The sequence below is a fragment of the Agelaius phoeniceus genome, unplaced genomic scaffold (genome assembly GCF_051311805.1).
Source record: "Agelaius phoeniceus isolate bAgePho1 unplaced genomic scaffold, bAgePho1.hap1 Scaffold_303, whole genome shotgun sequence".
Taxonomy (NCBI): domain Eukaryota; kingdom Metazoa; phylum Chordata; class Aves; order Passeriformes; family Icteridae; genus Agelaius; species Agelaius phoeniceus.
In genome coordinates, this window is record NW_027509932.1 from 50203 (window position 1) to 64668 (window position 14466).

General features: G+C 51.4%; 4 long non-coding RNA genes across 5 annotated transcripts in view; all 4 read left to right on the forward strand.

The window, feature by feature from the left end:
- LOC143693134 (uncharacterized) overlaps nucleotides 1-11012 on the forward strand; it is a 36486-nt gene extending 25474 nt beyond the window's left edge. The window contains exons 4-6 of the long non-coding RNA XR_013180637.1: nucleotides 9659-9739; nucleotides 9817-10904; nucleotides 10981-11012. This is a non-coding gene — a long non-coding RNA (uncharacterized LOC143693134). The remainder of the gene's footprint in view (nucleotides 1-9658; nucleotides 9740-9816; nucleotides 10905-10980) is intronic.
- On the forward strand, nucleotides 5461-7122 carry LOC143693131 (uncharacterized). The gene is made up of 4 exons (XR_013180631.1): nucleotides 5461-6112; nucleotides 6187-6228; nucleotides 6321-6376; nucleotides 6453-7122. It is a non-coding gene; the product is annotated as an uncharacterized LOC143693131 (long non-coding RNA).
- LOC143693129 (uncharacterized) lies at nucleotides 7492-9581 on the forward strand. The gene is made up of 3 exons (XR_013180629.1): nucleotides 7492-7555; nucleotides 9347-9388; nucleotides 9469-9581. It is a non-coding gene; the product is annotated as an uncharacterized LOC143693129 (long non-coding RNA).
- A 108-nt stretch (nucleotides 11013-11120) lies between the features above and the next one.
- Nucleotides 11121-13968, forward strand: LOC129133588 (uncharacterized). Of its 2 annotated transcripts, none has more exons than XR_008536013.2 (6): nucleotides 11121-11162; nucleotides 11263-11305; nucleotides 11382-11422; nucleotides 11504-11602; nucleotides 12931-13071; nucleotides 13629-13968. It is a non-coding gene; the product is annotated as an uncharacterized LOC129133588 (long non-coding RNA). The 2 variants fall into 2 exon arrangements; XR_013180632.1 differs by having other exon boundaries at nucleotides 12931-13057.
- The last annotated feature ends 498 nt before the right edge of the window (nucleotides 13969-14466 follow it).

The following is a 14466-nucleotide window of genomic DNA, read 5'->3' on the forward strand; positions in this document are numbered from 1 at the left end:
AGCAGACATTTCACAGAAAAGCACTTTCTATAGGAATATTGAAAAACTATAGATTGAGGTAAAACCATCAAGTTTCTGCCCTCACTGGTGCAAAGTCACATGTTGTTTGAAGAGCATCCCACTGAATTTTCTAAAGATGTGTGAATGTGTCATCTGGACCACAGGAGATAAAGCAGGGTTAAAACACTGAGCAAAACTGAAGTTAACAAACACAAGGTTCATCCACCTTGCAATAGAAGCTTGCAGAAATCTTTCAAGGCTCCTCCAATAAAGCCCCGTGGCACTTGGTTCTTCCCCCTCCTCCCAAATCTCCATCCGTCTGAGCCAGCATCAGCAGGGAATTTTGCACGGAAGCTTGCCAGATAAAATAGCTATATCATCTGCCATTCGTTTTAGAGAGTTCTTCAAAAATAGGTTAAAAATTATTTTATCTATTATTTTTTAGCTGTGTCCTAAGTTAGGGATGGGCCGAGTCTTGTGTCTTTGTCTCACAGAAAGGTGGTTCACGTGTCCTTTAATATCATAGGTGCAAATATTTCCAATCTGCATTCTGCCTTATCAGAAGGCTAATTAATTACTTTATTATACTATATTACATTACATCTAAACCCAATCTGCCAAGTACTCAACCCCACACACACCACACACAACTCACGACCGTCACCCAACAGTCCCGACACGTACACACGCTTGGCCCCGACAGGCCCAGGAAACAAAACACCATCACTTTGGGTAAACAATCTCCACGCTGCATTCTACTTCGGCACAAACACAGGCACAGCAAATGAGCTAAGAATTGATTTTACTTCCTCTGAGGTTCAGAGAATGTGAATCCCAGACATATTCTTGGGGAGAATTGTACCTTGCTTTTCTCTGTGAAGAGAAATGCGGTGACAGGTGCACCCTTGCCTCCAGGGCAAAGAATCACGGAACGGTTTGGGTGGGAAGGGACCTTGAGGTTTATCTTTGATTTATGCAACACTTCAACAGGCAAGAGGGGGCTCATCTGCTTCAGAGCTGCTTGCTTTTCTCACACCTTTCACAAGCAAAGCCTGAAGCAAACCCTCCCAAGTTGCCCTATCGACCAGGGGACCCCATAGCACTCGGCGACGCTGCCGGCAAAACCTCAAACTTTTACTCACACAAGGATGAGGCCGTGCACTCGGTCGTAACCCAGATTCTCTTTTTCCCCACAGAATCCTCGAACTTCGTTTTTTCTCTCTGCAGGCCTTTTTGTAAGCACACCAATTAACAGACTACACAAGTTTCACCAACAGACTTCAGCTAAATCCAAAATTGGTTTCTACCCCGAGTAAAATTTGCAACCCCCTGTCTCACCTGCGATGTTTGGAATTTTAGGAGGTGGCAGCCCACTCGAGATCAAAGGTCCCGGGCAGGGTGCAGGCCCACGGACACAGATGCCATCCCTTTTCCATGGGAAACAAAACTCATCACCCCAGTTTCCTTACATCAGTTTGCCAAAGACGTTCGGCACTCCCAGGTCACTCAGAGTTCTCGTTGCTGCAGACTCGGTCTTGGAGTTACGGAGTTACGCTTCCTCCTAACACACCTCCCCACCTCAGCCCCCTACTGCTGCGTCCCCTTCTCCGCCCCTAACCCTACTCTGTTTTCCAGCCCGCCCTTGCTCCATCCCTCACACTCCGCCCTTAACCCGTCCCACCACACTTCCCGCTCCATCCCTTACTTCACCCACCGCCCACCCGTGAGTCCCCTCCAGCAGCACGCAGGAGCCCGAACCCTCGGAGGACGGCGCGGCTCTCGCAGCAGGACAACACCCAAGCGAGACAGGCAGGGACAACGTCTGTGGGCTGCAGGGTGTCACAAGGGGCTGCGGGCTGAGGGGAGGGGGCTGGAGGGTGACACAGAGGATGGGGGGAGCTGAGAGGCAGAAGGGGGCGTTAGGAGCAAATGGGGGGCTCCAGGGTGGTGCAGAGATGCTGAGAGGCTGGGAGCGGGGAACTTGACGGTGACAAGAAGAGAGTGAGGGGAAGCAGATGCCTTGAGGGGCAACGTGGGGGCTGCTTGAGGGTGAGAGGTGAACCAGCCCTCACACCACCCCTAACCTTACCCTAAAAACCACCCCTAACCAGGTGGAGAGTGCACGGTGGAGGCCAGGGGGCCGAGGGACAATGCCAGAGTTCTCGGGGTGGCACGCAGACATTGCGGGCTGAGGGGCAAGGAGGGGGAGGCTTGACAGACGGAGAGTTCACACCGAGGGTTAGGGATACAAAAGACACAGGGTACCAGGTAGGGTTAGGGTACAGGTGCAGCAGCCCTCAACCCAACCCCAAGGTCACCCTAAAGAGCACCCCTAGGACCCCAGTTTTCCCCAACAGCAGCACAAGGCAGTAACCCCAATGCTGGGACAGCCCCAGAACTCTCCCAGCAGCTGCAGGCAGCAGCCCTAATAAAAAGGTAGCAATGATGTTTGTGGTCTAGAGAGTGACAGGTAGGAGTTGGAGGCTGAGCAGTTTTTTAGGGGTTTTTTTAGGGTTTTTCTCACAGCTTTAAAAGGATATTTTAGGGCTTTTTTGGAGGAGTTTTCCAGGAATTTTCTGGGAACATTTAGGATACTTTTAGGGCTTTTTCAGGGCTTTTAAAAGATTTTGTTAGGGTATTTTAAGGGTTTTCTTAGTAGTTTTAAGAATTGTTTGTGGGGGGGAATTGGGTGTTCTTGGGGTTTTTTAGGACTATTGAGGGTATGTGTAGGACTTTTTAGGGCTAGGGTAGTTTTAGGGTTTTTGAGGAAAATTTTAGACCCAGCTAAGTTGTTGTGGTTAGGGTTAGATGCTCTCAGCTTTGGTCTGGGAGAACTTCAGCACAGAAAAACTCACCCCCCGCGTCTCCCGATGCCAGTTTGCAGGAGGTGCTCGGCACTGCCAGGGCAGCCCGAGTTCTCGGCAGGGGCAGCTTCGTTCCCTGAGAAATCCCGCGCCGGCCCTCTTCCCCGTAAAGCCAAACTCACCCCCGCTGCGCGTCGACGTCCGTTCGCAGGAGGCACGTGGCACTCCAAGGGCGGCAAGAGTTCTCGGCGTCGGCAGCCGTGGTCCGTGAGAAATCGTTCTCTGCGGTTTTGGAGGCCGAATCGCAGTTTCGGCCACGGGCACACAGAGAGGAAAGACGGTTAATTTCCTTAGAAAGGAAAGTCTGGCAGCCCATGGTTTAAGGGGCAGACGAAGGGCTGTGCAGGGGAAGGAACTCCTCACAGGACCTTTCTTCACCTCAAGCCCACTCCAAGGTCTAGCAGCCCCCGTGTGCCCAGCTGTTTTCAGAGGGTTACCCAGGCACACCCGCGCAGGGAGCCGCTAGTCCAGAGGGGCTAACGGGGGCATCCCAAGGGTCCCTCCAGGAACTACGGTCAGAGCATCCAGCACGGACTAGGGAGCAGCCAGACCCACCCGGGCACGGAGCATCACTTTGAGAAAATGCCAAGGGAAGAGCCCTTTTGCCAAGGGGCAGCATCTGAGCAGGCCAGGCAGCATGTGGGGTTCCAGGAGAGGGCTTTCAACTTTCCCCTTTTACTGTGTCAGTCCCTCCCAGAGCCCCCAGACCCTCCACAGCACTGCCAGAAAGGAGAGGGGTTATTAGGAGAAAAAGGGTTTAGAAAAAAGGGAAAAAGCTTCCTTTTCCTTTATTTTTTGTGTTCAAACTGGGAGGGACTCTGCTTCCCCTGCAATTTTAATGGTCTCAGTTGAAAGAATCCCCGCCTTTTCTATGCTGTTCGGGGTGTTAATTGATAGGGAGTCCTCATTTTCTATTATTGCCCAGTCTAAATAGAAGGGGAAAATCTTGACAATGTTTCTTATGGGTTTGAATTAAGGGTAGCCACCCCCATTTTGTTGTCCTGAGGCCTAAATTGAGGAAGAAGCCCAGCTGTACCCTCCATCTTAAGAGTTTGAACTGAGGGAAAAATCCCTCTTTTTTCATCACTGGAGAGATTTAAAGAGAGAGGAAAACCCTTCTTTTTCCCAGAACTTAAGGAAAATAAATTAAAGAACAGAAGCTATTTATTTGCCATTGTATTAGTTTCAGTAGAGGTAACCGCCCCATTTCCTCTGTTTAAGGGGTGCACTGGAAGGAAGCTCTGCTTTTTTTCAGCATTTTAAGGGTTTAAAACTACATTTCAGGGCCCTTCTTTCTGTGCCATAGGACCAAGTATCTCAGAGCAGGGTGAGCCTGGCATGCACTTACACTGCCTGGGAAGCTTTTATTTTTCTTATTTTTACTTACAATGTAGTTAGGCCTAATTAGAGGTCCCAAGGAGACTTAGACAATTTTCTCCACCCAGCTTAGTCACACGTGAAATACTACTTAATAGCCACTAAGGAAAAATTATGTAAGTTAACAGCAAATCACCCAATTTATCTAGTTATGCTGCCTAAACAGAAACTTTTATTTCTTACCAGTTTTCTGCCCTTTTGCTCCAAATAGTTGTTGCAAAAAAAGAAAGCGCTGTTATTTTTATGAAGAGTTTTCTTCTATAACAAGCCCTTGGCTCCCCATGAAATCAAATCAGAGAAGCCAAACACCTGCAGGCACTCTGAGGGTTTTTATACCCGGTGGGATCGGCCCCCTCCCTTTTCCTGGGTGCCATGGGAACGAGAGGCGGGCACCATCAGGGGTATATTAACCCCAGCCTTTGCCCAGGGCCTTCATTCCCCCTCTGGGAGATGCTGGGATCAGAGCTCTCCTCTCATTTCAGGTAAGAGGCTCTTTCAGCTTATTTCAGCTTGTTTTCAGCAGGTGTTTCTGGGCATCTGAAGCAACAGAGGCTTTGAAGATACTGTGAAGAAAACAGCCTGAAATACAGGGAGTATTTAAGTTAATGATTTTGGGTTTTGTGTTTAGGGGTGGTAAAGTGCATATGTAATTTCTGGTTTTGTTCTGATTTTGTTCTGTATTTTTTTTAGGAGGAGTGCAGCTTCCAGAGGCTCCAGGTTGTGACAATTACAACACTTTTTTCAGCAGATTCATCGTGTCACAAGAGGGATCTGCCCAGGGTCCAAGGTGATGTTTGAGATTGAGGCTTCAGGTGAGTTGAGGATTGTGACCGGGAGAGGGAGGGTGAGCAGGTATCCGGTTAGGGGTTATTGTTGGGGGGGTAGTTTTGAAGGCAGCAGGGTGAGAAAGGGTGTTTATTTGAGCCCCCACCCAAGGCCTTTTAGAAGCCGAGCAGAGGCATTCACACATCTTACAGCACACAAGGTCATCCACTGCACTCACAGGAATGCCATTTCACTTTGCCTTTCTCTAACCCAGGTACCACTCATAATAATGGCCACAGCCTTGGAATCAGGATGAAGCTGGAGCCTGAAGGAGCCAGGCACACTCAGGAGAGGGCAAGTAGCCGACTCACTGGGATTTGGCCCACATAACTCTGAACTCATACTTTGGTTTTGTTTTTCTTTATTGTAGCTGACCGAGAGGCTAACAGGTGATCACGGGGCCCTCCGAGGCAGACTCATTTCAGGCGCAATGTGGATCCTCATCACCGATCATCCAAAAGATAAGTCAGGGCCACGGCCTGGAGATGGGACAATGGGAGAGCAGCGGGTTGGGAGTTCCTGGGACAGATTTAAAAATTAGCAGAGGGAAAAGCAATCTCCTCCAAGGGGCCTCTTAGGACAGCTAAAGGGAGAGGCTCTAGTTTTGATGGCAGCTTTCAGGCGGGCAGCGCAGAACAGTTCCGGTCCATGTCGTGTTGTCCGGCGTACCGTGTTACCTAGCGTGTCTTTGGGGTCCCTTTTGCCTTTTCCCCTCGAGACCCTCACCACAAGCATAATGTGTTGTGTTTGTTGTCCCCCTGTTTGTCACGTTCCGTGTCACGGGTGTCTGCACATATTTGTGCCGGAGCTGCTCTGCCCTGCCCTGCCGCATAGCCTGCTGCAACAGGACAAGTCCCAGGGACTCGCAGTTTGTGGGGCGTTGCCAGACTCTAGATGATATTCCTAGATAGACACAGGATGTTTGGAGCTGTGAAGTTATCCCGCAGGCCTTTGACTTTTGTCCTCACTTTCTTTCAGACGCAGAAGGATAAAATCCAGGGCAAAATCCATCCACCCATCCCGAGTGAGGAGGTTCCCCCGAGCAGGTCAGTCACTGTTTGTCTCTGCAGGGGGAGTGTCAAGTGTGACTCTGTTACAGCTCTGGTCTTTTTCTTTTTAGGAGGTAAAGCTGGATATCAGCAGTCAAGGTGAGGTGGGCAAGGTGAGCATTGAGTAGGGTACAGAAGCAGTTGTCATTGCTCCAGTCTCACTTTCCAGTGCAACTCTAAGGATCCGTTCCTGTTTTTTCATCAGCCTCGGAGCGTGGCCGAAGGGTGCGGCCCCAGGAGCCGGGCATTCTTAGGAGAAGGGTGAGTAGCAGAATTGTTGGGTTTGGTCAGTGTGCTGCAGAGATCGTGCATTGATATTTGCATTTCTTTCATGTAGCTGACTAAGAAACAACAGGGAGTTGTTGAATAACAGTGCCAGCAGGAACTTCCCAGATGTGGAGGCTGCCTTCTTTTGCACCTGACACGGACCTGCATCCCCAGCTGTGCGAGAGATAAGTAGAGGGCTACAACCCAGAGAGGGGATGAAAGCGGGGTGCAGGGTAGGGACCCACCGGGAGGGGTTTTTGAGTCCCCTTTGGAGATGGGGGTGTCCATGAAGCGGCCCCTTAGGCCCCATAAAAGCAAAGCCTGACTTGGCATCACAGCGCTGAGGCGCGCAGGGCAGAGCAGTCCCGGTGTGTATCGTGTCACTTGTCTACTGTGTGTTATGTGTTGTTTGGATATGTCATGTCTTTTACCTTAGGCCTTGGTGGGGCCTGTCAGAAACCCTGGCATCATTGTTAGCATCTGCGATCTCTGCATTCCTCGGCCTGGCAGCCAGGCCATAGAACTTTGGCCTCAGGAGCTCAGACAGGCATCAGACTCTCTTGTCTCTTTAGCAGCATCCGGCCAGGTGTCTTTTCAGGTCTTGTTCTGAGCTGTATGGACAGCTTTGCCCCGCCAGGATCCATTATGGCGGACTAGGACTTGAAAGAACGTGAGGGCAGGTAGAGGCTTCTGGCCGTAGGATTCTCAGGCATCCATCTTTGCAGTTCTTGGAATAAATCATTCAGTTAGCATCTTCTTCCTCCAGGTTTCTCTGAGCCTCATCAGCTCACCATTGGTCTCACCTCGGTCATCTCCTTTTGCATTCTCTCAGTCCTTGCTGTCATCCTTCTTGCCAGGAGCTTTCTGTCCGTGTTGTGTCCCCGTTGTCTGTCACGTCCTGTCCTGTGTCACGGGTGTGTGCACACACATTTGTGCCGGAGCTGCTCTGCCCTGCCGCGTAGCCTGGTGCAATAGGAGAGGCCCTGGGGAGTTGAAGTTTGTAATGTGGGCTGTACTTGGATTCCAGATGCCATTCCTAGATTGACCTGAGGTGTTTGCAGCTTTTGAGTCATCCTGCAGGTGTTTGACATATATTCTGACTTTCTTTCAGGTGCAGATGCATTGCATCCGTGGCAGAGCCCCCATCCTGGGTGAGGGGGTTCCCACAAGCAGGTCAGTCACCATTTGTCTCTGCAGGGGGAGTGTCAAGTGTGACCCTGTTACAGCGCTGTTTTTTGTCTTTCTTTTTAGGAAGTAAAGCTGGACCCCAGCAGTCAAGTTCAGGACAGTAAGGTGATCAGTAGCATTTCTTGTTGTTAAGGTCTCAATTCCTTGGGCACGTCTAAGTCTCCATTCTCTTTTTTGTGCTTTAGGCAATCCACTCGGAGCCTGCCAAGCCCCCGTCACCAGCTGGCCGACGGACCGGGTTCCCTGCACGTGTGAGCCCTGCGGATGCATTACAGGACCTGGTGAGGAAGCCCTGACCTCTTCTATTTAAAGGTGCCATCCGGGTGGCCTTGGGCACCTGCCAAGGAGTTGTGGTGAGTCGGGGAAGTAGGGAGGAGGAGCGAGGGTCCCCTCAGGTTTCAGCAATGCCACATGACCTCGTCTCCTCTTACCCCAGGCTTACCCCGTGACAATGGCGTCAGCCTCGGAGCGCGGCCAAAGGGTGCGGCCCCAGGAGCCGGGCATTCTTAGGAGAAGGGTGAGTGGCAGAGTTGTTGGGTTTTGGCCAGTGTGCTGCAGAGATCATGCACTGATATTTGCATTTCTTTCATGTAGCTGACTAAGAAACAACAGGGAGTTGTTGAACAACAGTGCCAGCAAGAACTTCCCAGATGTTGAGGCTGCCTTCTTTTGCACCTGACACGGACCCGCATCCCCAGCTGTGCGAGAGATAAGTAGAGGGGTACAACCCACAGGGGGGATGAAAGCGGGGCGCAGGGTAGGGACCCACCGGGAGGGGTTTTTGAGTCCCCTTTGGAGATGGGGGCGTCCATGAAGCGGCCCCTTAGGCCCCATAAAAGCAAAGCCTGACTTTGGGTCCCAGTGCTGAGGCACGCAGGGCAGAGCAGTCCCGGTGTGTATCGTGTCACTTGTCTTTTGTGTGTTATGTGTTGTTTGCATATGTCATGTCTTTTACCTTAGCCCTTTGTGGGGCCTGTCAGAAACCCTGGCATTGTTGTTAGCATCTGCGATCTCTGCATTCCTTGGCCTGGCACCCAGGCCATAGAACTTTGGCCTCAGGAGCTCAGACAGGCATCAGACTCTCTTGTCTCTTTAGCAGCATCCGGTCAGGTGTCTTTTCAGGTCTTGTTCTGCGCTGTGTGGACAGCTGTGCCCCGCCAGGATCCATTATGGCGGACTAGGACTGGAAAGAACGTGAGGGCAGGTAGAGGCTTCTGGCCGTAGGATTCTCGGGCATCCATCTTTGCAGTTCTTGGAATAAATCATTCAGTTAGCATCTTCTTCCTCCAGGTTTCTCTGAGCCTCATCAGCTCACCATTGGTCTCCCGTCGGTCATCTCCTTTTGTATTCTCTCAGTCCTTGCAGTCATCCTTCTTGCCCAGAGATTTCTGTCTGTGTTGTGTCCCCGTTGTCTGTCACGTCCTGTCCTGTGTCACGGGTGTCTGCACACACATTTGTGCCGGAGCTGCTCTGCCCTGCCACATAGCCTGGTGCAATAGGAGAGGCCCTGGGGAGTTGAAGTTTGTAATGTGGGCTGTACTTGGATTCCAGATGCCATTCCTATATTGACCTGAGGTGTTTGCAGCTTTTGAGTCATCCTGCAGGTGTTTGACATATATTCTGACTTTCTTTCAGGTGCAGATGCATTGCATCCATGGCCGAGCCCCCATCCTGGGTGAGGGGGTTCCCCTGAGCAGGTCAGTCACCATTTGTGTGTGCAAGGGGAGTGTCAAGGGTGACCCTGTTTCAGCGCTGTTTTTTTGTCTTTATTTTTAGGAAGAAAATCTGGATCCCAGCAGTCAAGTTCAGGAGAGCAAGGTGATCAGTAGCATTTCTTGTTGTTAAGGTCTCAATTCCTGGGGCAAGTCTAAGTCTCCATTCTCGTTTTTGTGCCTTAGGCCATCCACTCGGAGCACGCCAGGCTCCCATCCCCAGCGGCCGATGGACCGGGTTTGCCGCTCGCATGGGCCCTGTGTGCCGGGTCAGGAACCGCCGAGGAGCTGCGGTGAGTCGGGGAAGTAGGGCGGAGGAGCGAGGGTCCCCTCAGGTTTCAGCCGTGCCAAATCACCTCATCTCCTCTTAACCCAGGCACCCCCCGTGACGACGGCCTCGGTCTCCGAGCGTGCCCGAAGAGTGCGGCCCGGGCAGCTGAGCGTTCTTAGGAGCAGGGTGAGTAGCAGACTTGTGGGGTTTTGGCCGATGGACTGCTGAGATCGGGCACTGATGTTTGGTTTTCTTTAATACAGCTGTCTGAGAGACACCAGCCCGGTGCCAGCAGGACCTTCCCAGCTGACGAGGTGGCCTTTCTTTGCACCCGAGACCGGCATCCCCAGCTGTGCGAGAGATAAGTAGAGGGCCATGACCCACAGGGGGGATGAAAGCAGGGGGCTGATTTGGGAATTACTGGGAGGGGTTTTTTAGTCTGCTTTGGAGGTGGGGGGTGTTCATGAAGCAGCCCCTTAGGCCCCATAAAAGCAAAGCCTGACTTTGGATCTCAGTGCTGAGGTGCACAGGGCAGAGCAGTCCCGGTGTGTCTCGTGTCACTTGTCTTTTGTGTATTATGTGTTGTTTGGAATATGTCATGTCTTTTACCTGAGCCCTTTGAGGGGCCTGTCAGAAACCCTGGCATCATTGTTAGCATCTGTGATCTCTGCATTCCTCGGCCTGGCAGCCAGGCCATAGAACTTTGGACTCGGGATCTCAGACAGGCATCAGACTCTCTTGTCTCTTTAGAAGCATCCGGTCAGGTGTCTTTTCAGGTCTTGTTCTGAGCTGTGTGGACAGCTGTGCCCCGCCAGGATCCATTATGGCGGAGTAGGACTTGAAAGAACGTGAGGGCAGGCAGAGGCTTCTGGCTGTAGGATTCTCGGCCATCCATCTTTGCAGTTCTTGGAATAAATCATTCGGTTAGCATCTTCTTCCTCCAGGTTTCTCTGAGCCTCATCAGCTCACCATCGTCTCCCCTCGGTCATCTCCTTTTGCATTCTCTCAGTCCTCACAGCCATTTTCCTTGCCAGGAGCTTTCTGTCCGTGTTGTGTCCCCGTTGTCTGTCACGTCCTGTCCTGTGTCACGGGTGTGTGCACACACATTTGTGCCGGAGCTGCTCTGCCCTGCCGCATAGCCTGGTGCAATAGGAGAAGTCCTGGGGAATTGAAGTTTGTAATGTGGGGTGTAGTTGGACTCTAGGTGGGATGTGTAGATGGACAGAAGATATCTGGAGCTCTTAAGTTATCCTGCAGCCCTTTGACTTTTGTCCTAACTTTCTTTCAGATGCAGATGGATAAAATCCAGGGCAGAGCCCCCCATCCCAGGTGAGGGGATTGCCCCGAGCAGGTCAGTCACTGTTTGTCTCTGCAGAGGAAGCATAAATGGTGGCTGTTACAGCAATGTTCTTTGTCTCTCTTTTTAGGAAGTCAAGGCAGAGAGCAGCAGTCAAGGCCGAGTGGGCGAGGTGAGCATTGAGTAGCATACAGAAGCAGTTGTTATTGCTGATGTCTCAGTTTTTGTGCAGCTCTAAGCATCTCCTCTTGTTTTTGTTTTCTTTTAGGTGGTCCACGTGCCATCTATCCTGGCCGAGCATATCCGTGCCAGGTGTGTGCAGGCTTAAGGTATTGGTGTGGCATCCTTGTCAGATTTGGGAGGTTGTGTTTTCACAGTATCTCAGCAAATTTTCTGCTTTGTTTCTTTGCAGGTGCTGTTGCTGCCTAGGCACGCCAAGGAACAGAGGAGGGCAGGTGAGTCGGGGTTTAGGCAGGCTGACCCATAGGTGAGCGTTACACAGCAGCATGCTAAGCGTGTACCTTTTTGCAGGTATGTTCTGGGCAGCCTCCGGAGTCAAATCAAGATTTGAGGTGAGCCAGGGCAGTGCTGCGGAGGAGTCCCAAGGATTACTCTCTTTCAGGGCAATAGTCAGGTTTTCTGTTTTGTCTTAGGTACCCAGAGGAGCTTCATAGCCAAAGCTTGGAAACGGCAGCACCGAAGCACACACGGAGAGCGACCGAGGATGGATTTTGTCCGCTCCTCTTCCAAAAGCTAAGTGTCGGGGCCAGCGGTTGGGAGAAGGGGAGAAACCTTTACTCTCACAGGAGGCAATTTGATGTCAGCTTAGCGTAGAGGTCTGTAGTGGGACGGGCTCTCTGGAAGTAAAGGGAGAGGGTTTCCCCTCAGCCTCGCCAGAGCCTTTGCCGGGCAGGGCAGTTCCGACCCATCTCCACATTTTCGCGTACTTTGCGTCGTCCGCCTTCCTTGACTCGACATCGTCACGGATCTTTCCCCCGAGGAGCTCGCCTTCACGTCCGGAGCTACGGCCACGGTCACCCGGCAGTCGGCTTCCTTCTCTAGGCTCGCCGAGCCTCTCGAGCATCCTCTTAACTACTTCGGCACTAACTTCTTTTAACGAGTTCCATTTCATCATCACGTGCTCTTGTCATAGGGCTTTCTTTCCTTTGGCATCATCAGCCTCTGGCTCATCTTGCGTTAGGAATCTCGGGTCCCTGCGGGGACAGTGCCAGGCAGTTGCCACTTGTCTCTGTGTTATGTCATCTGTGTCTGTGTTATGTTGTCCGTGTCTGTGTTATGTCATCTGTGTCTGTGTTATGTCGTCCGTGTCTGTGTTATGTAGTCTGTGTCCATTGTCTTACGTGTCACAGGCCTTTGTTACGTGTCAACGCTTTGTGGGCACTATTCCGTGCCACATCTCCCGTATTCTACTCACGTTCCTTTCCGGATATCCCTTGTTCCGGCATCTTTACATTTTTACTCTTTGAGACAGGAATGTCTCAAAGGGACAAGATGTTCTCATCCATCTTCCTTCTCACTAGCGGCTTTGGTAGTGCCTTTTTTTCCACGCCATTCTCTTGGACTTCTGGAGGAAGCGTCTTACACCCTCCTCACGTAACTGCAGCAGTTCTATAGGTTCCATCTTCCCAAGGGGTATAGGGCTCAAGAATTCGTATCTTCCAGAGAGCTACCTCAAGTCCTGGCTTATACTGTATGTGCTTACACTGTGTGTACCTATGCTGGCTTATACTGTATGTACTTACACTGTGTGTACCTTTGTTGGCTTATACTGTATGTACTTACTTACATTGTGTGTACCTATGTTGGCTTATACTGTATGTACTTACACTCCATGTACACTTGCACTGTATGCGTCGGCTTATATCGTGTGTACTCATGTTGTACCACTTATGGTCGGAGCTGCCCTGCCCTGGCACATAGTCACAGTTAGGTAGAAGAGTTATAAAAACTTTACTGTTCATCTGTCTTTTATGGGATTTTGGGTAGAAAATTTATTGGTCAGAGTGGGGACAAGTCCTAGCTGTCAGCCACTTGTTGACCGCTTCCTGTTGTCTCACAGGTCCCCGAGGCTACTGATTTCCCCAGAATCTACCATTTGACGTCGAGGAGCGGCAGCCAGAAGAAGCGTGGAAGCGCGTTCTTCAGTGTCTCAAGGAAGAGCCGCAGGGAATGTTTAAATGGGAGGAGTGCGTGAGCATGTGTGAGAGCACGTGCCTGTGTCTGTCTGTGTCTGCTCGTCTCTGCGTGTGTGAGTGCATGCTGACTGGATTTAACCGTGTGTGTGACTTTTGCTTTTCATGTTTTTCAACTCATTTGTAAATTGAGAGTAAAAAATCCCTAGCCGGGTTCCCCCCGCCCCGCCGGCTGGGTTTTTTTTTTTCTTTTTTTTTTTCTCCCGGCTGGGTTTTTTTTTCCCCGGTCCTGGTCGGTCAGCGAGGCGACATTCATCGCCAAAGTTTGGGCGCGGACCGTCCAGGGACCGGGGTTCTTGTCGGGCAGGAGGATTTTTTGGAGGCTCCCGGGAACCATGTTCCCGAGGACCAATGATTGCTGGGGTGTAATTTAGCAGTTGTGAGGGGAGGGATGGTGAGTTTGTGTGTCATTTGAAGGGGGTGTTAATGGTAGATGAGTGCTGTTTTTTGTGTGCTTTTGTTGTTTTGGGTGTCCTGTAACAATAAATCCACATGTAATGGAAATAGAAAAAGGTTATCATCTTGTGTTAATATGTGTGTTGTGTTGTATTGCTCTGTATTGCAGGCTGAGCACAGGGTGAACTCTCTCCTCCTTGCTGTGACACCTGGGCTGGCAGGGATGACACAGTGACCTCGGCCGGCCGATGCTGCCTGTGCCATCACCTGGCACTGACGTGTTTGATGAAAATCCTTTTGCTGGGATTTTTCTCCTGAGAAGCCTCAGAACAGAAATGGAACCAATAACAATCTGCTGGCTGTGGAGTGTGGGCTGGAGATGGTTTAGCAACAGGCGCATCTTGGGTTGGTCTCCTGTGCATTGTTTCTACTTGATGACCAATCATGGTCCAGTGGTGTCGGGGCTGTGAGCAGTCCCAGGTTTTTATTATTCATTCCTTTCCAGCTTTTTGATGTCTCCTTGCTCTTTTAGTGTAGTTCTAATATCTCATTTTCTTTTAATATAATAGAGATTGTACAATAATATTTCAGCCTTCTGAAAGGGGGAGTCAAGATTCTCGTCTCCTCCCTTGTCCTGGAGGACCCTCAAACACCACCACAATCAGCGGCCGAGCGGGTTTGTGCGAGCCTCTTAGGAACCCTCGGCCGGTCCCGAGTCGGCAGCCCCGACACGGCCGACAGCGGGGAGACACTCTCTGTGCCCCGAGGGTGCTGAGGGCACCTGGGCTGGGGGCAGACACTCTCTGTGTGTGCCCCGAGGGTGCTGAGGGCACCTGGGCTGGGGGCAGACACTCTCTGTGTGTGCCCCGAGGGTGCTGAGGGCACCTGGGCTGGGGGCAGACACTCTCTGTGTGTGCCCCGAGGGTGCTGAGGGCACCTGGGCTGGGGGCAGACACTCTCTGTGTGTGCCCCGAGGGTGCTGAGGGCACCTGGGCTGGGGGCAGACA